Source organism: Papaver somniferum, chromosome 1, assembly GCF_003573695.1.
Source record: "Papaver somniferum cultivar HN1 chromosome 1, ASM357369v1, whole genome shotgun sequence".
NCBI classification, from domain to species: domain Eukaryota; kingdom Viridiplantae; phylum Streptophyta; class Magnoliopsida; order Ranunculales; family Papaveraceae; genus Papaver; species Papaver somniferum.
In genome coordinates this window covers 32,089,025-32,111,429 of record NC_039358.1, presented here as the reverse complement: position 1 = coordinate 32,111,429, position 22,405 = coordinate 32,089,025, and the positions used below count along the sequence as shown (strand labels likewise).

At 36.1% G+C, this 22,405-nt stretch overlaps 1 long non-coding RNA gene across 1 annotated transcript; it reads right to left on the bottom strand.

Moving 5' to 3' along the window:
- Positions 1-4,188: 4,188 nt before the first annotated feature.
- On the bottom strand, positions 4,189-5,913 carry LOC113282519. The gene is made up of 2 exons (XR_003326992.1): positions 5,293-5,913; positions 4,189-4,563 (listed from the first exon to the last, which is right to left on the bottom strand). It is a non-coding gene; the product is annotated as an uncharacterized LOC113282519 (long non-coding RNA).
- Between the last annotated feature and the right edge of the window lie 16,492 nt (positions 5,914-22,405).

Below are 22,405 nucleotides of genomic sequence, written 5' to 3'. Positions count from 1 at the left end.
CAGGTTTTGGGTACTTGCCATGATCTTGTAACGCTTCCTCAGGGGTGAAAAATTGTTCAATTGTATCTTCATTGTCATCTTCGCCGGAACCCAAAGGAATAAAGTTTTCATCTTGAATTGGAGAAGATAAAATCTGGTTAACCACATCATGTATTAATCTTGAGTTCCTCACTTTGTAGTCAGAATCTGAGATGTCGTGGTATTGATTTGAGGTAAAGGTAAGGGGAGGAGGAGGAGATTCCCAGGTCCTAAGACGTTTTCCCAAAGTCGAATCGCCATGAAGAGGTGAGTTTAGGATATCATTAAGATCCGACAGATCGATAGATAAATCAGTAGATGAAATATCGATAGGGATAGACTGAGAAGGGATTACAGAAGAAGGTGATAGAGTAGAAGCATCTGATGCGTTTCCTGCATCTGAAACAGTTTCTCTATCAATTTGTTCATTGATTAAAACTTTAAAACCCGAAGCCCAACTCTGTGACTCGACCTCCGATTCCGATTCAGGACTGTCATCATAAATATCTTCTAAGCCAAAGTTATATTTGACCGCACAAATCTCTTCTACATGACCTAGGCGTTTGCAATGGTTACACACACGGTAAGGCAAATCCATATAAGTAAAAGCAATGATAGACTCAGGATGATGGCCGACTTTAACTCTAACAGAAGTTACAAGTGGTTTTTCGATATTAATGTCTACTCTTACAAAAACCTCTTGACCAGGTTCCGGTTGTGCATTAGGTGGATGTATTTTAGTTACAAATCCTAGGTGTGTGCCTATTTGTGCAATGATGAACTCATCATGGTGGAGGTATTGTAGATTAAGAAACTTAACCAAAACTGCAATTGTTTTTAGAATATTTCTTTCAATCGTCATTTCCGGAAACCATCTTGCCAAAGGAAAGGCATCTCCATACAAATGCCATGGTGTATTGACCATTATGTTGAACATGGTCTCCTTGTCCGAGGAAGAGATTAAGAAAATATTACAGCCAATTTGTTTAGTTTTGACAACATTTTTCTTTCCTCATCTCCACTTAAGAGCTTTTGCAACATTTGTTTTTGAAAAGGTAGTAGTCGAAAATATTCTAGCAATAATGGAGTTTTCATGTGTAAAACCATTCAGTAGAGGCATAGGAAAAGGGAGTACTTGGGTTTTAAAAAAAATTCCTTTTTGTGGTGGCTTTACCCATCTGTATGGGTTGCGAACTCATTTGTTGAAAGACAATGAGTTGTTGCGGAGACACCATTTTGAGAAAACAAAGACAGAAAAAGGAAAACTTTAAGAAAAAAAGACACTGTCAAGAAGAAGCTGCTTCAAAAGAGTAAACAGCTTTTACTCACAACATGAAGGAAAACAAACACTTTAAGACTCAGGTTTAGAACTGAAAAGGACCGCTCAGTGAGACTGAGCAATAAAGGAGAAAAAGACAGGGAATGAGAATGAGAATAAGGCCATAAGGCCCATAACTTCTTTGAACTTTTAATAATTTTTTTGAAAATTAACCTATTAGACTACAGGGCAGAGGACGTATCAGCTAGCTAGTTTGAGGTACACCACCGAAAGGTAAACCCGTGTATTTGCAAGGCTGTAAAAAAATAAAGGTGAATCTTTAAATTGTAAAAAGAAAGAATTAGTATTGGTTAAATAAAGCAGTTTAGAAAAAGCACGATTTATCTTGCTCCACGTATTGTACTCCCCATTTAATAGGAGTCTCTTCGACAAGTACGTGCATGAAGATAAATCTGACAGACACCACAATTGATAGCTGGCAAACTTCTAACCACTATTTGGGTCCCTTCTTTAGATAAGGGGAGTTCCACAACTCAGTAAACTTTTTTTCTCTTTTAATAATAATTTTTTTTTTAACTCTCGTAAATTTGAAATGTAAATTTAACTTACCCATTGTTTATGAGTTTTTCAAATTTGAAAAGTAACCGTTGGAGGAATTTTTCCAAAATTTTAACGGGTTCCTGTTTGGGATTTTTTTTTCCGAAACCAAGAACAAACTTGCGCTGCCGAAATTTAGATTGAAAGAACGATGATTAAGAATGATGATATGCTAAGCGATCAAAAGCTAAGTGAATGCACTACGCTGAATTGGTAAGCATTCAATCCAGGGAGAAGTTTAGAAGATTTAATAACTCCTCTCTAGCACCAAAATGTGGAAGACGAAGCAATTTCTCAAAGTTATCATCATAAAAAAACAGGAAGACGAAACGTTATTAAGCCTCATTAACTAGATACATCCTCCCTTCCCTAAGACGAATGCTATAAATAAGTTTGTTCTATCATATTCCCAAACCCATCTTTTCTAAAACCCTAAACTAGAGAAATCTCTAAAGTGAAGTCGAAATGACTAAACCTATTTTCCAGTTTCAGTTTATGATGCCTACCGGTGGAATTGTATGCTGTGAAGTACCATTAGCAGAAATACGAGCAGAAGATTCAAGATTTTTATGGTCGCGAACCCCAAGAAGTGGTTGTTGCCTTACCTGTTGCTGTTGTCGATGTTGTTCCTCTAAGAGCTTATGTTTTCAAAGATCAAGAACCAGGTTATATCATGTATTAAGATGTATGAAAAGAAAAAGCAGTTTAAGATATGTTTCAAGTTAAATTTCCATTTTTATGTTCAAAGTTGATGTCAAGGAGATGAAGCAGAAATGAATTAAAGATTAATTTTTGTTATTCTTGTTAGATTCAAAAACATTTTTGAATCCAGAGATCTAAAGATTAAAGTTTGAAATCCTTTGTTAGAGATGTTTGAGATATGAATTTTAAGACCAACCAATGATTCAAAAACCCCAAATTTTTTTTTTTTTTTTTAAAAGTTCCGAACCGTTTCACCACTTACCTTCCCATATTGAATCTGTTGTTTAGTAATCCAGGCTGCCTACTTTGGTGATTAAACAGAAAGACCCAGGTACCAAGAAATTTACTCCATAGTTAGTGGAGCTCGTTTAGAATGAAGAGAGAGGAAGAAGGAAAAGTCTAAACTAAGACAACTTTACTATTATTTTAATGGTTTTTTATCATCCCAGTTTATGAGAAGGGAGACCAAAGGTTTAGCCTCAAAGATTTACGACGGAATAAATACCTGTTTAGCGAACACTACCAAGAGAATTTGACACTTGATATTACAATGCCATCAGTTGTTCTATCCACAAGCACAAAAGTAGTGCGAAAAGATAGACATTAGCCAACAATCTTATGCTACTTCATATCTTAACAAAAAAATCCTGCTGGCATGGTCGACGTATCAAATATTAAAGAAAACAAATCTCAAAATTTTCTCCCTTTGGACGCATAGTTCATAGTTGGCTGGATATGTATAATTTCTCTAAGATTTTAATATGCAATAAAATTTTTCCCGTTATTAATGATTACAAAGCCCTGCCTAAGTCAAGTGTTCAGATTATTAGTCCCACATTCTTCTAATATTTAGGGAACATCATCTCATAAGTTTGACGGTCTTCTAATATTTTTTGTTAGTGATCAAGATAGGAAATCCTTGTTAACCATATAGCAAAATAAGTTGTGTTTATCGTAGACAAAGCATAGCAGTACAACAGTTTTACTAGGGCAGTACATAAAATCGACAAGATAGAAACTAGACTCTTCAATTAGTCCTGATTGAAAGCCAGCAAAAGACTATTACAAGTCTGCATTGCTAAGAAATGATCCAAGACACATGACTACAAACCATCATCAACCTTATGGTAGATGAGAAACAAAGGTTTAAAATATAAATTTCAACGAGCAAACCATCTAGGTGTTCTGCGCACTGGAAGTCTATCAAACCAGACTTCAACCCAACTTATAGTACATACCACACACTATATTAATCTAAGATCCATAGAACAAAAACATTTAACCTACTTAAACTACCTGAGTTCTAAATATTCTCACAGACGAAATTGGGTCGTCTTCGAAACAATGTCAGCATAGTGCCCCATCAAAGCTATGACCAAGCAACTAATCCCTACTGATTACTCGACATGAGGTGCTAAAATGGAATAACATGAGACAGGAAAGCTAGGTGATTAAACTAGGGAGCAGCATGGTAACAACCTGGGCAACAATGGGGCATTTCCCCACCCTGCTCAAGACACTTTGAAGCCTTAAACATTTGCTTCGACCAGCCAGTATTTAAGGTGTTAACTTAAGATAAATCCACCCAAAAATCAAACAGATTGACCCAGGTTTTGCAATAATTTATAAACCAAGCAAACTTCTACAATTACTAGTATCTTGAAACCAAAACATACAGGAAAGTATCTTGTCTACCGAAACACATGTCGCATTGGTCTGAAAAATGCTTACAAATACATTTCTGAAGTCTTCATAAACATCTAAAAGCTGAACCAAAATCCACTTGACCTTACCTCAGGAATGATAAAATATGCATCAGGCGGCCAAGGAAAGTTTGTGTAGTTTGTTGGTCATGCGCTTGTTCACTCTGAGAAACGAAAACCATGTTGGTTTTCCTAACACGCAGTGCTTCCACTTCCCTTCTGCTTCTGCTTAAGAGAAGCGGACTTGTTCCATAGCTTAAGAGACTGCCAAAATGGAAATATATCATTCGTTAAGGATCCACAAAACAATAATAGCTAGTATGACATCAATAGATTCACAGCAGCAGTAGAAAGTTATATTGCTGGCAACACCCAGAGAACTTCAGGGTCACAGATTTGGAAGGGACACTGCAGCAAGGTGTAGATATTGTAATGAAATGAAAGTAAGTTTATTGCTGGCAAGTTGGAGCTGGCTGCTGGCGGATAGATCAAAATATGGAATCATGGATGGATCCCCACTCTTCAGTATCCACCAGGTCAAAATAAACCTACAAGTGATCCTATGCCATTTCGCAGCCAACTGATTCAAACACAACAAGAGCTGAGAGTAGTTTGTTTCCCAAATATTTGTCCTTCCTCTTAATTGGTTTGGAAGGGTAGCTGCTCATTCAGAATTTATTTTGGCTTAATCTTTAGAAGGTCAAAATCCGTATGTTGTAGGGGAAATTTTTGTACACCAAAACCAGGGCTTCTTATATTAGCACTCCTGGTCAGCTAGATAACTGGCTAATCAGTTTCACATGCACTCAGCCTTAAAATGAATCGATTAAAGGAAGATCTCTGAATTACAAGCGTAACTTGTTTGTTTTCATTTTATTCCTCTCCTATCAAGTTCTCTAAAGCCCTTATTATTTTGTTTTATAATAATCAGAATATCAAAATCATTGTATAAAAAATAATTTGAATACAAGAAAAGTAAGAAAGAACAATAACCTCTTTGAAGTACATCAGCCCATCAGTCATTATCTCCAGTTGGAGATGTTTAATTTCATCAATGTCGGCCCTATCAAAATCGTCTCTTTCATCATCGCCCAATACTGACATTAACTCGTTAAATTTCTTCAACGCATTGTTTACAGCATCATTAGCACGTTCGGCTTCCTGCTTAAAAGACGGCCATAACAAGCAATTGCTTTTCACCTCTTTAACCTTGTCTATAGCTTCATAGGCTAAAATGACTTTGCGTTTATATTGAGCCAATTTTATTTTTTTCGGATCAGGACTTTTCTTTGCTTCTTTTTTCCCTGGGCGATTAGGCTTGGGGTTTCGGCACTATATTGTCTGATTTGGAAAAAGTCGGTAGTTCTAGGGTTTGAAAAGATTTGGGGGTGGAATTTTGAGATGGTGGTTAGGTTAAAATTGTTTGAAGGGGATGATGAAATCGAGCTTATGGAAGAAAAGGAAGATATGGGTTTTGATGTAAATGGGTTTCTCCTTCTTAGGAGTGTTGATGAAATCCTTGAAAAAACCATCTTTTGGAAACCAGATCTGAGATTTTTTCCTCTTTCCACAGGTAAATGAGAGTTATGTCGTGTTTAGTTTTAGCGTTGGCCTTCATAACTATATATATCGTGTCGTGACTGAAGGCACTTTTTACCTTCAGGGCCAGCCCTACGGCCCATGCCTTTACATACTCCCGATTAGACCTGGCACTAACCTGCACCGGATTGATCCTAATTTCATGAATTCATTTTTAGAACAGAAATGGTGACTGTGTATCTTACACTATATCGTCTTAAACTGATAGTGAGATGGGATTTGAGGTTGTTGTTGCTAAGAAGAGAAGTGGTGACCGTGTATCTTACAAAAATTCCAGAGCAACATCTGACAAGATTTTAGGTTGTTGTTTCTCTATGAATCTTTAATTTCATGAATTCATTTTTAGAACAGATGATAACTCCTGGGTTTACATTTTTTTGGTGCAAACAGTGAAGAGGATGATATGGTTGCCGGCTTAGTTTGAGCCGCGGGTTCTGATTGTTGTTGCTGGTAGTTTTTCGAGCCAAAGTCATATACAGAAGCATCCAAAGATCCGAACTGGAGACCTCCCATGGATGAAGAAATCAATGCTCATATACGTAACGGTACATGGACCAAAGTACCATATGTTGATGGAATGAATGTCATCGGTTCCAAGTTGGCGTTTCGAGTTAAGCAGAAACCAAATGGAGATATTGCCAGAAGAAAAGCACGGCTAGTTGCAAATGGTTTTCATCAAAGAGCAGGTGATGACTACGGTGAAACTTTCAGTCACGTGATCAAGCCTTGCACTATAAGATTAGTTTTATCTATAGCAGCATCACATAATTGGGATATGAAACAACTTGATGTTCAAAATGTGTTTCTTCATTGTGTGCTTGGAGAAGAAGTTTACATGAAACAACCTCCGGGGCATGTTGATCATGAGAACCCAACATATGTGTGTAAACTTAATAAGTCAATATACGGCTTAAAACAAGCTCCGCGTACGTGGTACTCCAAAATCAACTCTTATCTGATTGATTTGGGGTTCAAGGGCTCGATTGCTGATTCCTCCTTATTTATGCAACAATCAAAACACGGTATTACCTATGTACTTGTTTATGTCGATGACATCATAGTCACAGGCTCTAGTTCATTACTTATCAATAAACTCATAAATGATCTGAGTACAGAGTTTGCAGTTCGTGATTTGGGAAATCTCAATTATTTTTTGGGTATTGAGGTAATTCAACAAGGTGGTGCAATCATACTCAGTCAGCGCAAGTATATTGCTGATTTGCTTAAACGTACAACAACGGATGGTGCAAAGCCTGTCTGTACTCCTCTTGCAGCCAATACAAAGATACTACGAGTCGGCAACAACAAGTTTGATAATCCAACCATGTACAGAAGTGTTGTAGGAGATCTTCAGTACCTTCATCTTACTCGACCAGATATTGCTGTTGTAGTTGCAAAAGTTTTCCAATATATGCATGATCCGTATGAGGAACATTGGGAATTAGTGAAGCGAATTCTTCGTTATCTGAAACACAAAGTTGAATATGGTCTGGCAATACGAAAATCAATTGATTTATCACTACATGCTTATTCTGATAGCGACTGGGCAGGAAATTTAGATGACAGAAGGTCAACAAGTGGATATTGTATCTACTTTGGTGGCAATTTGATATCATGGAGTGCAAGGAAACAACGCACTATGTCTAAATCAAGCACTGAAGCTGAGTATCGAGGCATTGCAATAGCTACATCAGAACTGGTATGGATTCAGTCATTGCTCAAAGAACTAGGAATTCCTGTGTCTACTCCTTCTTTATGGTGCGACAACCTTGGAGCAACATATCTTACAGTCAATCCGGTGTTTCATGCACGTACTAAACACATAGAAACTGACTACCATTTTGTCAGAGAAAGAGTGGCTATCAAACAATTAGAAGTCAAGTTCATTTCTTCTAAAGATAAAATTGCAGACATCTTTACTAAGGGCCTAGCTTCACCAAGGTTTCAATATCTCAGAGACAAGTTGAACATTCGACAACTCATGCTCAACTTGAGGGGGATGTTAAGGATACAACAACTAAAGCCTATATCAGTGGCTTGATTAGTGCTGATCCTTTATAATGCCAGCTACCAGAGAATCTTTCCTCAATCACAGTTATACGTCCTGTATCAAAGACATGATTTGTGCAATATTTTTGTTATTCTCATTCATGTAATATCTGCTCTATTTAGAGTAATGTAGCTTGTATAAATAAGATAATTCTCCACCAAGATAAGTGTGGAAGATTTCACCAAATATTTCTTCTCAACTATAAGAACATCGTACTAAACTTCTGCGGCCTGTTCAAATAATGATTTCAAACCATTTTGTTTCTTGACCTTTAAATATATCAGATGCTTCCATAAAAGGGAAGTAATATGCCCAAATTAGATTCTTCACAAACGATCTCCATATCTGGCGAAGTAGATCGTTTTCATCCAGCACATGCTTGAGAACAATGCAAATCCAAATCCACCAAAACAACCCTAATATTAGAATAAGAAAACTAGTCCTGATAGTAATGTGAAACCATCGGACCGTTCTGAAAATCATAATAATTGTTTCTAAACAAAAAAAATTTATTGAAAGATGAATATGTACAAAGAAACAAACTCGAACCGTCCGGTAGATCTGCCAAAACCAAACGGATAAAGGATCGAATTTTGAAGAAAGTAGTTTCTTTTTTTGTTCTTCTTTGCTTCATAGAGAAAAGAGGAGAGGTCCTAATGTTTAGTTAGTTGGCCAGAGGTGTCCTAAAAAATTTAAAAATCCTAAAGTACTAAATTATCCTTCAATCAATTACAAAAGAAAATATAAAATCACAATCATGACTCTATTCTCCTTCAATCTTTAACCATAACCCTTCCCATTTCATTTTTATTTTATCGTGTTTTATTAATCTGAGATATAAATAAAACACAAAATTGGTTAAAAAGACCAAAATCAACAATTTCTGGGTGAAAATGACGGTTAGATTTTGATACTGTTTAAATGTAAAAAATGTAAAAATAGCCAGGATGTAACCAGTTTCATCCTGCCAATTTTTAAATATTTTTTCTTATTTTTAATTTACACAGTATGTATCCAGTTTCATCCTTGGTATTTTTTAAATTTAAGCTAGGATGAATCCAGTTTCATCCTTGCTATTTTTTTGTCCATTTCACCCAAATTATTTTTTACTCGTCCATTTGAACCGTGTTCTAAAAATATTTGGACAAATGACCCATTTTCCGTAAATAAAACCTACTTTTTATCTGTCATGGTTACGGTTTACGTGAGGTAAGATTTGGGAAAAATATTTTTTATTTGTTGTTTTTGTGTTTGTTAGGTTAGGTTCATTCAAATTCCATCAAGATTAAAAGTTGTAGACGCAGTTATAGTTAGGTGTTCTTCATCTGCGAACCGTGATCTTAATTTTTGAATCTCTTACTGTTGGGAAATGAAAAACTCTCAACCGTAAGTTTTAAATTTTATATTTCCGCGTGAGTTTTGGTTGGATTTTCTAACCGTAATCAAGGTATTGTCGGCTTCAACTGCGCTCACTGGTAACCATAAATATCCTTGATGTTCAGAATTTACAAGTACTTAGGATTTTAGGTGAGGTTCGATATCTAAGATACCAACTGTATGACTCACAATCGTTACAAAAAAGAGGGAGACTAAACCGTAAAACAATCTTACTAACCGTAATTAAATAGTTCGAACGGTAGAAATTTTCAAAACAAAGAGAACAAATTACGGTTGGTACTTGAAAACCAAGAAACTAACCGTAAGTTAATTACAGTTTGTTTGTGTATTAAAAAATAAGACCATGACTGGTTAACTAGGTAAGTAAGGAAATAGGTCTTAACTAAAATTAGAAAACACTGGCAGTGGAGATATGTATAATCAAATGGGAAGAATTCTGAGCCTTAAGAGTAGTATACCATTTGTTGGAAACAGTAACACCAATGTCACTTTTCTACTCCTGGTTAATCATTAATGCTTCTCAAAGAGAATGAACTCAACGAAACTCACTGTCATATTTTCAAGCAAGTGCCATATCTATAGAGTGCAAAGTCCAAACTGCATATGTTCATTCATTCAAAATCATCAATTCCATCACCTTAGATTTCAGTTGCGAGAATGTGAGTGTTTAAAAATAGATAGTATTTTGTTTTAGAAATTGTACTACTTGGTACTATTGTTAATGTTGAGGTCAAAACAACAGTAACTGATGCGATTATAAAATAGATAGACAATAATATCTCAACATAAGTAAGATGTAGCAAAGGAATTTACCCATGATCTAAAATTTTCCACCTTCCTACGATATGTTTTTTGCAATAGTCAGCATGTCCTGCAAATCAAGTTATTCTTAATAATTTGATCTTTGATCATGAAGCTAACTTTTTACTAAGAAAACACAAATAAGTTTTGTTGATTCTCAGCAACTGAAAAATCTACTCCAAATATTTCAAGCATATCCAAACTATCAGATTCTAAATCTTCCATGTAATCTTTTTATGTTTATCGATTGGTATTGTTCCCGGATTATTCACCAATCTGCAAAAAACAGAAAGTCGTCCGCCCAAAAAAATGCAAAAATTCAGGAAGAAAATTCAAACAAAACCCATACCCAAGAATTCTAGCAAACATAAACCTAACTACAACATTAAAAAAAAAACTCGAGTTAAGTTTTAGAGAAGAAAATCCATAATCAAGCAAAAAATATTTTTACTAATTACGTGCTGGGATTTTCAAAAAATGAGTTGATAAATAGAAATAGATGATGGATTTGAATACGTTTAAAAATACAGAGCGCCTCAGAGGTGGGAGAAGAAAGATATTTTTTTTTTATTTACTGGCGATTCGGGGGAGCTAACATTAACCAAACGACACACATGCGATATTTTAAATTAAGTGAGTGACCGCAGCATTAGAAATTGAAGAGATTTCATTTCAAATTCTTTATGAACCTACAATGCACCACAACCGTGAATTTATCTTCGTGAGGACAAATCTGAACCACCACTAACATGGGAAAACTTAGCCAAAATGTGTTATGTATTCTTGATGATATATATAAAGGTTATTTACCATTTAGTACCTAGAAAATCCATAACCTATCTTTGATACCTAACTAAGGGTTAGTACCTTAACCAGATGTTGACTGTTAGAGACTAGGCTTGATCTAACAGTTTCTTACTTTTTATATTTTATTTCATTTTTAATAATTTAATTATGGGAATTCGTCATTTTGTGTATCGTTCACGGTATAGTTATTGTGTGTGTTGTTCACGTTATAAGGTCCATCCTTCCAAATCAAGTCTAACCATTGGCTGCAAATTCCATTTCGTGCATGTAACCATCATCGCCGACACCAATGTTGGAACACAAAACCCACCTTAGGTCAATAACCACCGCTGCAATCATCATTGTAACATCATTTCTCTTGGGTGTTCTTCTCTCTCGGAACGAACCCATTATCACCGATAATCATTTCAGTCGCAAAATTCATATTAGAGAAACACAACAAACCTCAATTTGAGTCTACACTTCTTGTTATTCCTCCCTAAATTTCAGTTCAATAACACAATCGATTCCTCATCTCTGTCGCTGTTACACATCAATCACATGCCAAACACTCCATCTTCATTCGAATTATAGTTCCATTAATCAAGCCTTCTCTTAAACCCAACTTCTTTTCACACCTAGAAACCAGTGTTTTAAAACCCATCCCGGAAATCGACCCAATAAATTCACTGGGTTGGGTCAATCAGGTTCAACCAGTGGATTGATGATAGACGCATTTATGTGTCTATTTTGTTCTCAATATTCTGTATTGTTAGACTCGATTAAGTACTTATTGTGTTATTTTGTGTTTTTGTAGATGTTTTTAGAGAAATAAGCCTTTGCGGCGAAATGAGCTCGAAAAGTAGTGTTTTACACCCCAGGATAATGTACCGGAGGCACCTCAGAAATGCACCGGAAGCGTCCCAGAAATGTACCGGAGGAACCCAGAAAAATTACTATTTCCACCCCAAAATTACTATTTCCACCCCAATTGTTAAAGGTACACCCGTATAGGATTAGGGGGAGGACACTTTTCTTCTCATAATTCAAATTTTGGAAAAAGGCGGGAAATTTCTAAACAGTTCTGGCAGAATTTCGATCGTCAAAATGAAGGGGTTATGGGTCGATTCAATGGCTGAAATTTGGTATAGAGATGTGATATAGGTTAAGGAACATAGTATGGGTGACATGATCGATCAAATTTGGCTGGAATTTTCGGTATGATTCACACACCCAAAACAGAGCACGTGGACTGTAACACGAGCAAAATTGAAGTTCTTGTGTGCATGGGGGAGTTCTGCTGGCGTTGGAAGAGTGTTGAGGCGTGAATAAGTCGAATTGGAGCGTGCTGGACCAGATAAAACGCGTGAAAAGCTAAAACAGGAAAGAAAATATCCGAAAATATTTTCTTTCACTGCCGAGGATTTGTGGAGTTATGGAGGAGATTCGATGCATGCTTCGGGTTTAAATAGAGTCCTTGGAGGTCAGAGAAAGGTTGTCGAGAGTCTGGGGGGCTGAGGAGAGCCAGAGAAGAAGAAATTCGAGTTTTCCCAAACTCGGTTTCTGCTGCTACTGCTGCTGATGAACATGAAGAACACGAAGAACAGACCAGCAACATCAATCGTTTTTCTACAGTGATAACGACTCACATCTGTGGGTCGTACATCAGACAGACTTATTTGCTACAGCATTTGCGACACAGCTGCAGCAGTCTTATTTTGTCACTGTGGGTCGTAGTTCTCTGGTTTTATTGTATTTCTCATATTCTCATCATTTGTAAACCATTTTTGAGCCATAATAAATTATTTTGAGAGCATTTTTACTATGATGAGCTAAATCCCTCGTAACCAAGGCAATGGAGGAAGCTATTCACGCAACATAAATGGGTAACTATTTCATTTAATTATATAATTCACCTAATCGCTGCTTTTGCAGAGTTTTAAATTATTTGAATGATTGTCTTAATTATTTGTTATTCAGTTTGATAGGTTATGCTTGGTTTAATCTCTTGATAATCTATGCTTAAGGTTTACAAATAATGTTTGAGAATCTGTATGATTGATAGTGAATTAAAGATAAAAGAGGACTTAAGAATTGAATAGAGTTTTGAAATATTTATCATTCAATTTTGCATAATAGTGGAATCTAGTGTCTTGGTTACCTCTCGCACCCATTGTTAATAATTTTGTATATAATTTTATTAAATCTTTAAATTTAATCTTCACAAGTCCGAGAGTTTGAACCTCATTACTACAACCCAGAAAATCATTAATCATTTTGGCGCCGCCGACGCGGATTTGTGTTTAGGTAGAATTTTTAGGTTTTTATTATTTTTTTTATTATTATTTGTTCCTTTTTACGTTTCTTTTTGTGTCTTTGATTTACAGGTTCGAAGTGAAATACTAAGGACTTGGGAACAAAAAGCTTAAAGTTAAAAGCTAAAAGAGAAGAAAAAAAAGACATAATTTTTTTTTAGGATTTGTAAATAGGCTTTATTTTTCATAATTTTTGTAATTTTTGGACTTTTTATTTGGACTTTATTCTGGACAATTGGACTTTATTCTTTTTTTTTAACCTTACGGAAGGGTATTATTATTAAAAAAAAAAATTTATATAAACTGTGTGCAGGGAAGGACGACGATTATTATATCTTCTCGTCCCCTCTGGTTCGTACATGACATAGGAGTCGTGGCCCGAGTCGACTTCAACGGTTCATCCCCCGTATGGTACGGGAGGTAAGTCCATCGAAACACTCGCGAATCTCCTGTCAGCGGGCTTACTGTATTCCTTAAGGTGATTCATTGATTGAGGACGAATTTGGACTGTTTTTAAATTCCTAGTAAAGGGCAAGGCCTGGCCAATACAAGATAAGGGTTCGGATTTCATCACCGCTCCCTTCTTGCCCGCCTTAGGAAAACGAAACCTAACGCGAACCCAAGCTTTAAAATTTGGAATAGAACGAGACCGATAGGGTAACGAGCTTAATAGGAAACTCGTTCGAAAAATATTGGTTCCTCTTTAAGCACACTTCAAAGTTCATGATGGTTTCTGTGAGTTGAATGCGTAACTGCGCCGCCTTCTAATGCGGTGAGGCCTTGGGTATCAAAGCTCTACTAAGCTTCCCTCGCCTCGATTCAACTTACATTAGCTCGGATTGATTCCAGAGGGGTGTGCTCAAATTGTAACGAATTCCTTTTCGAAGGAATAGAAGCTGGTCTAGAAAAAAATCTAAGTGGAGCCATCATGCTTTTTTTTTGCTATAAATCTTTAGGTTTGCTTTGGTGGAGTCGAGTCGGCCTTGTTTGTGGTTGTGTAGAATTCCCTTGCAATTAAGAATGTCGAGATGGTATGATAGAAGCCAATACAATGAATATCGACCTGAATTTGAATATGGACATCATCCTTTCTATGACCATGTTGGGAATAGTGGTTGGGAACGCTATCATTTGGAAGGATATGGGTCATACCCTGGTGAGCCCAATTACTATCCACACATGCATCAGTCTTACGAGCAAGAAGATTATAGTACTAGTTCTTCGTCTCTAGAGGATACAATCAAACTATTGAAAAGTAGTCATTTTTATGATCCCTCTGTTCCTATTCCTCCTTTAGAAGAGTCCCTCAGGGAGTTAGCTGAGTCGACGCGTAAGTTAGATGAGATGAATAATGTAATTCTAGACGAAAGAACTACAATAATGAGTGAACTTTCTATAGAGGAATCCCTCAAGCTGATGGCTGAGACGAACGAAAGACTTGCTCGAAATAATCTTACATTCCAAAATAGTGTTTCTAATTTTACCCTTGATGTAAATAGTGAATATTTGCCTAATTTAGAGGACGAGGTTAGAATAAAAGACACTACTTATTTAGATAAGGTTCAATCATCTTCGTACTATGATAATGAGGATAGCAGTAATGAAGAATCTGAAATATGTAGGCATAGTGATCATGAGTCTAGTAATCCAATTGAGCTGTATAGTGATTATATTATTTCTAGTTCAAATCCAAATAATTTTTATGATTATTCACCTATTCAAAAGGACGAGGATTTGATTAGGGATACCACCGTTTTAGACGATGTAGTTTTTCCTTTTGATTACGAAGCCGATAGTGGTTTAGAGGAACGGTTTCATTTCGAAAATACTGTTTTAGAGTCTAGCGACTTAGAAACAATAGTCTTGGAAGAAGAAGATAGACCCGTAGAGATGAGTAAAGATGCACTACCTGATAATAACTTAGAAGAATCTCTTGAATATTTTAAGGACTCTGAAGATACGGAAACTCAAGAAATAATTAGAGGTCTATCTAGAGACACTAAAAACTCTAAGTTTGGGGGTGATTATCACTTCCCTAGTGCCTTACCTTTGACTCTCAGAAAGTACCCACACTTAGGACTTGATATCTCTGCCTCGACCATTTTACAAGATTATCTTCATACACGTTTTCCCGAACCTAATGATTTCCAGGAAGAAGTTCAGTCGTTAGAAACCCATCCTCTGGTTGATGTGGTTTGCCCAGGCTATGATCCCCAGATTGACTTTGTTTTCCCACCAAATAGTTTTCTTCCAACTGTGGGAACGTTTATATTCCAAATGTGTCGAATATTAAGTTGTGAGACTAAACCTAAATGCTTTAGGAAATTAGAATCGACACATTTTCTTAAGAATGACCACTACTCTAATTGTGGTCAATTATGTAAGTCAAATCTTATTGACTTAGAGGATCCTCAGTTATTTAGGTTATTATTGTGCGCTTCTAAGATCATATTTGAGTTTTTCCAGACTCTAGGACCTAATGATTCGGATCCCACCTATGAAGAAACGCAGCCAATGAAAATTTTCTATTTAGACCCTTTCGTAGAACCTGAACCACAATTAGATATAAATTTCTTAATCAGGAAACTAAGTAAGGGCATGCTAGTCTTGTTCACTTTCTTGGTTCATTGCAGTTTCCTTTGGTCAGCTCTATTTAGTTTTGAAGACCCGCAGTTATTTCGACTGTTACTTTATGGTTCGAGTTGTCTAATCCTTTCCTAAGTCTGGATGAAGACTTTAAACTTAGCACTTCTTGGGAGGTATCCCATGCTCATGCAACACAGTAATATCTTTCCTTAACTCTTTCGCTTCAAATGGTAACAGTTTCTCCTTGTTCATGCTTTTAGTTTCATCTTTAGAACATTGAGGACAATGTTAGATTTAAGTTTGGGGGTATGGGAGAAACTTTTTAGTTGCAATTAATAAACTCCAGAGCCTAGAAATTTATGCGTATTCAGGATGACGCTAACTAATCTAAGTGGATGGAAGCATCTTGGTTGTAGGAGTTGAGTAACCAATTTGATTAGATGGAAACATCTATAGTGTCCATTCATAAAAGCACAGAGCTCAGGTGTTAGAAATAACATGATAGTTGCACCATATCTCGTTGAGTCCTTTTCATTTCTTTTATTTTATTTTATTTTAAACTATGTTTCTCTAAGTGATTAGGTGGGGAACACGATTCAAGTTGTTACCACTGCTAGGATGAATTAGAGTGACTGAGTTACTAAAAAAAAAAAAAAAAGACCGGACCAGTTAGACCAATCGGAATAAGTATTAACACTTGGATAGCAATATGCGTGTGTTCTCCCTGTTTCCGTCGCCTAAGCAAGCGTGGAATGCAGGACCCGTGGGAACTATCGTGTAATCTGCTGACAAGAAGCATGCGCTTGGATAAAAAAGATCTATTCATGCCGTTAAGTTAAAAAAAATGGTTATTGTTCTGTGTAGTCAACTGCTGGTTCCCTTGTATTTGTCAGTTTGTTGATCTAGATTTAAGTTATTGACCACTGGTTCCCTTGTATATGCCAGTTGTGTTGATATAGTCAGACTGGTATCTCAGTCCATTAGGATAGGTTCACTCTGGCAGTGGCCTTCAGACAGATATGTGAAACATCGATCATTTGGTTAACATCAAAACCATCTATATTTTTCTATTTCCATCTCCTTTTTCTATACATATGATTAGTTTGACTCCAAATATGATGTCCATAGTGCAACTATATGAGTAGAGCTCTGTCACTTTATATGAATTTTAGTATGCTTGAGTGTAAACTCGTGTACAACAATTGGAATTTCGCATCAGGGTACTTCCTCCTGTAGTCAGTGTTTGTAAGCCAACCAAGGAGATTCTTTAGTGCCTTCCAAGGTTCGTTGTAGATAGCTAGGGTCTGGAGTAAAGGTTTTGTGGGTACACCTCTGGTAAACTCTCCCGAGATTAACTCGGTCACTACGGACACCTAATGAGTTAGGATTTTATTTTTGCTCGAGGACTAGCAAATAATAAGTTTGGGGGTATTTGATAGACGCATTTATGTGTCTATTTTGTTCTCAATATTCTGTATTGTTAGACTCGATTAAGTACTTATTGTGTTATTTTGTGTTTTTGTAGATGTTTTTAGAGAAATAAGCCTTTGCGGCGAAATGAGCTCGAAAAGTAGTGTTTTACACCCCAAGATAATGTACCGGAGGCACCTCAGAAATGCACCGGAAGCGTCCCAGAAATGTACCGGAGGAACCCAGAAAAATTACTATTTCCACCCCAAAATTACTATTTCCACCCCAATTGCTAAAGGTACACCCGTACAGGATTAGGGGGAGGACACTTTTCTTCTCATAATTCAAATTTTGGAAAAAGGCGGGAAATTTCTAAACAGTTCTGGCAGAATTTCGATCGTCAAAATGAAGGGGTTATGGGTCGATTCAATGGCTGAAATTTGGAATAGAGATGTGATATGGGTTAAGGAACATAGTATGGGTGACATGATCGATCAAATTTGGATGGAATTTTCGGTATGATTCACACACCCAAAACAGAGCACGTGGACTGTAACACGAGCAAAATTGAAGTTCTTGTGTGCATGGGGGAGTTCTGCTGGCGTTGGAAGAGTGTTGAGGCGTGAATAAGTCGAATTGGAGCGTGCTGGACCAGATAAAACGCGTGAAAAGCTAAAACAGGAAAGAAAATATCCGAAAATATTTTCTTTCACTGCCGAGGATTTGTGGAGTTATGGAGGAGATTCGATGCATGCTTCGGGTTTAAATAGAGTCCTTGGAGGTCAGAGAAAGGTTGTCGAGAGTCTGGGGGGCTGAGGAGAGCCAGAGAAGAAGAAATTCGAGTTTTCCAAAACTCGGTTTCTGCTGCTGCTGCTGCTGCTGATGAACATGAAGAACACGAAGAACGGACCAGCAACAGCAGTCGTTTTTCTACAGTGATAACGACTCACATCTGTGGGTCGTACATCAGGCAGACTTATTTGCTACAGCATTTGCGACACAGCTGCAGCAGTCTTATTTTGTCACTGTGGGTCGTAGTTCTCTGGTTTTATTGTATTTCTCATATTCTCATCATTTGTAAACCATTTTTGAGCCATAATAAATTATTTTTGAGAGCATTTTTACTATGATGAGCTAAATCCCTCGTAACCAAGGCAATGGAGGAAGCTATTCACGCAACATAAATGGGTAACTATTTCATTTAATTATATAATTCACCTAATCGCTGCTTTTGCAGAGTTTTAAATTATTTGAATAATTGTCTTAATTATTTGTTATTCAGTTTGATAGGTTATGCTTGGTTTAATCTCTTGATAATCTATGCTTAAGGTTTACAAATAATGTTTGAGAATCTGTATGATTGATAGTGAATTAAAGATAAAAGAGGACTTAAGAATTGAATAGAGTTTTGAAATATTTATCATTCAATTTTGCATAATAGTGGAATCTAGTGTCTTGGTTACCTCTCGCACCCATTGTTAATAATTTTGTATATAATTTTATTAAATCTTTAAATTTAATCTTCACAAGTCCGAGAGTTTGAACCTCATTACTACAACCCAGAAAATCAATAATCAGTTGATCGGTTAATTTTTGATTAAATATAAATGATTTGAATTGTTAAAAATAAATTTGCTCCAGTGAAAATTATATAAAGATTGTGTTTTTGTAATGTGATACCTCTTTGAGTTTGATTTTTTGAAATTTAACTTTTTTTTTTGAGATTTCACTAATTTTGCGCGTTTGAATGAAATAATATGATGCAAAATATTATACATTAGAAAAAACATATTGAAATATCTATTAAATTTTAAAATGTCGAGGATAATGATACGCAGCATCAGCTGCCATAGGGGTTAGACACTTTATTTAAGGATGATTAGGCCCATGTTCGTGTCTTTATAGGAAAGTAAAACATTTTTATAAAATTAACCTATCGTATGGTATTAGGTTGAAGCGGTAAGAAAAGGTCCGAGTCATACGAGTATCAGTCTAACCGGCCATGTCAACCAACTTTTATAAAATAAAGCGTTTTCGAAGGAATTTGCTGGGTTAATATTGAACCAACCAGGAAATGTGACTGGGTTACCGGTTCTGCGGTCCTGGCTGGGTTTCCAAACACTTCTAGAAACCCCAAATTTTATTTTGCTTCTATTGATAATAAACGAAATTCTAATCCAAATTAGCCAGTGTTTCCTACAATCATTAGTCCATGGAGTTGATTCCAAATGTATTCACGGTTGCAAACTTCCCAAACAACCATCAACACAAGCACCAAAAATTATTTCCATCATCAACGCCACCTTTCATACCAAACAAACCCCTGAAATCTGTTGATTGAACCACCTATTTCACTGAAACCAGTAACCCCGTCTGTTTGCCTATCTAGATCCCCTTTTTCTCTTAATAAGAACCTCACCAGCTTGACATAGGAGTTGTAATTTCATTTTTATATTGAGTTTTTGTTAATCTTATTACTGTGAAACTAAGAGCGTGAACAATAAACACAATAAAATTATATTTATTAAAATAGAATAATAAGCAATCAGGTCAAATCTAGTCCCTGAAAGTCAACATCCGGTCTGTTAGAGCACTGCTCGATCGAACTCGCATGTTTGTCAATGTTAGTGATCAAAACTACAAGTCTTGATTTCTAGCTTATTTATAGATGTCTCAGACTAGGACATATATTGTATAGTTGAGCTTAGTGTTCACGGCGTTCATCATTTGAAGACGAAGAACTACTAAGGGGAGTTTTGTGGAACTTCATCGATAAAAGGTATGTGGAGACTTGAAATCATCTATCACTTGGAAAGTATAATTCTACTCTATCTCCTATATTGAGACATAAGTCGTATTACGATATAGTTTTCTATATACACATTTGAGATTTCGAGCTGAATTTATCTCGCTTACATATTTCTCGAAATATGTGATGAAAAGCTTTCGATTCGACCAAGTTCATCTTATATCATGAGAAAATTGCCGAGTAACATCTTACATGGTTTGTGTGATAAAATCATTTGGTGTAGACTTGGAATGTTTCGACAATGATTCTTTCAATATCTTGAAAATTCCTTTGATGCTAATAATGTGTAAAAACGGCTATTGTCATCCTCTAAGAATGTTTCAATGATTGAAATAAAGATCTTAGAATCATGTAACCATCTTTGGATATAAGAATATAATGTGTTTGCACATTTGTGTATAAGTCCAAAACCGGGAACCAAATGTATACATACTTGTGTGTGTACGAATTGGTTGATGGACACTGGTTAAGTATGCGTACCCGTATGCATACAGGCGGAAGTTCACGTCTGTGAATTTCTGGCGAGTTTGGAAATAAAAAACCATCTCAATCAGTTACCAAAGTATGCGTACCTGTACGCACACTGACGGAAAGTTCACGTCCGTGAATTAATGCCGAGTTTGAAAACTAAAAAAAAAAACTCAAATCTGGTTACTTAAATACGCATACCCGTACACATATACTTAAGTGGTTAATCTATAAAATCGGTCATGTACATGAACCTAAACATTTATAAAATAAGCAATGCAATCATTGCAAACCGTGGCTATAATGTTCATGTATCAATTCGAGTGAATCAAAACGATTTTGCTTCAATTGTGTTCTTGTGTAATTCTATGAGAATATAGCAATCGAACGGTTCCTCAACTAGTTTCATTTGAGTCATTTGAACTACTTATGATTAAGATGAATAAGGTTAATATGAGAGTGATCATATGGCTAACCTCGGTTAACTATTTGTGAACCAACATGGTGTACACGTTTAGGTACAGTTACATAAACCTAAATTATGGTACATTTCATTTGTGTGTAACAATCTAAGTTCGATCTAAAAGTTGAAAGATACTAGCTTGGTTGAATCAGGTTTTTCATCTAACGGTGAATATTGAATGATTTCTTACCAAGGTAACTTAGATTGCAAACCTTGATTTGAAAATTACATAAAGGAGAACTCTAGTAACTGGGAAACCTAATCCCCACACCTCCTGTGTGCTACTAGTTGCATAACTAGAGTCGATTCTCCTTTAACCTTAGGTTTCTATCGAGACCCTCTAGGTTAACGACTTCGAAGACTTCATTGGGATTGTGAAGCCAGACTCCAAATATTTTCTTTGTATTTGCGTGTTCTGATCTTGCTCGATTCTATCGTATTAAGTACAGTTGAAATAATTGACTCGAGATTAATTCTCCGATAGGAAAGATAAAACTAATCACAAACATCTTTGTCTCATCGTTTGTGATTCCATAATATATAGTTTCAATATCATACGATTTAGATTATTGTGAGGTGATTGATAATACTAGGTTGTTCTTCGGGAATATAAGTACGGTTTATCAATTGGTTCTTGTTCACTTTGATTTATCAAAAGACAGAACAAAAACTCTTGGGTATTTCTGTGGGAGACAGATTTATTCAATCCTATAGACTTTTCTGTGTGAGACAGATTTGTTTATCAAGTATTTGACTTAAGGTCGTAACAACTCTTAGTTGTGGGTGAGATCATCTAAGGAATCAAGTGCTTAGTATCCTGCTGGGATCAGAGACGTAAGGAACGCAACTGTACCTTGAATCAGTGTGAGATTAATTAGGGTTCAACTACACTCCAGTCCGAAGTTAATTAGTAATAGGATAGAGTCTGTAAAAGCTTAATACAGTGTGGTTTTCAATCTGTACTAGGTCCCGGGGTTTTTCTACATTTGCGATTTCCTCGTTAACAAAATTTTGGTGTCTGTGCTATTTCTTTTCCGCATTATATTTTGTTATATAATTGACATATCACTGGTTGTGCGTTAAGACCAATCCATTAGAATATCCAACCTTTACATTGATTTACACTTGAACATTGGTCTTTGGTACCGTTCAAGTTGTTTCACAGAATAATCATGCTCACGGATTTCTATCTGTTTGATTTGTTGATTACGCTGTGAAACAGAAATATTAAACTCTAGATTGAGTCTGAATGTCTAGTTGATTCTATAGAAAATTTATTTCAATCATGGGTTTATGTAGTTAATGGCTATGATGCTCCCATTGTAGTAGTAGGTAATGCAACCGTTCCTACGGATATTGGTGCATATGACGCTGCTGAGATACTTGCTGCAAAACAAAACTTCGACGATTTGAATGCCATT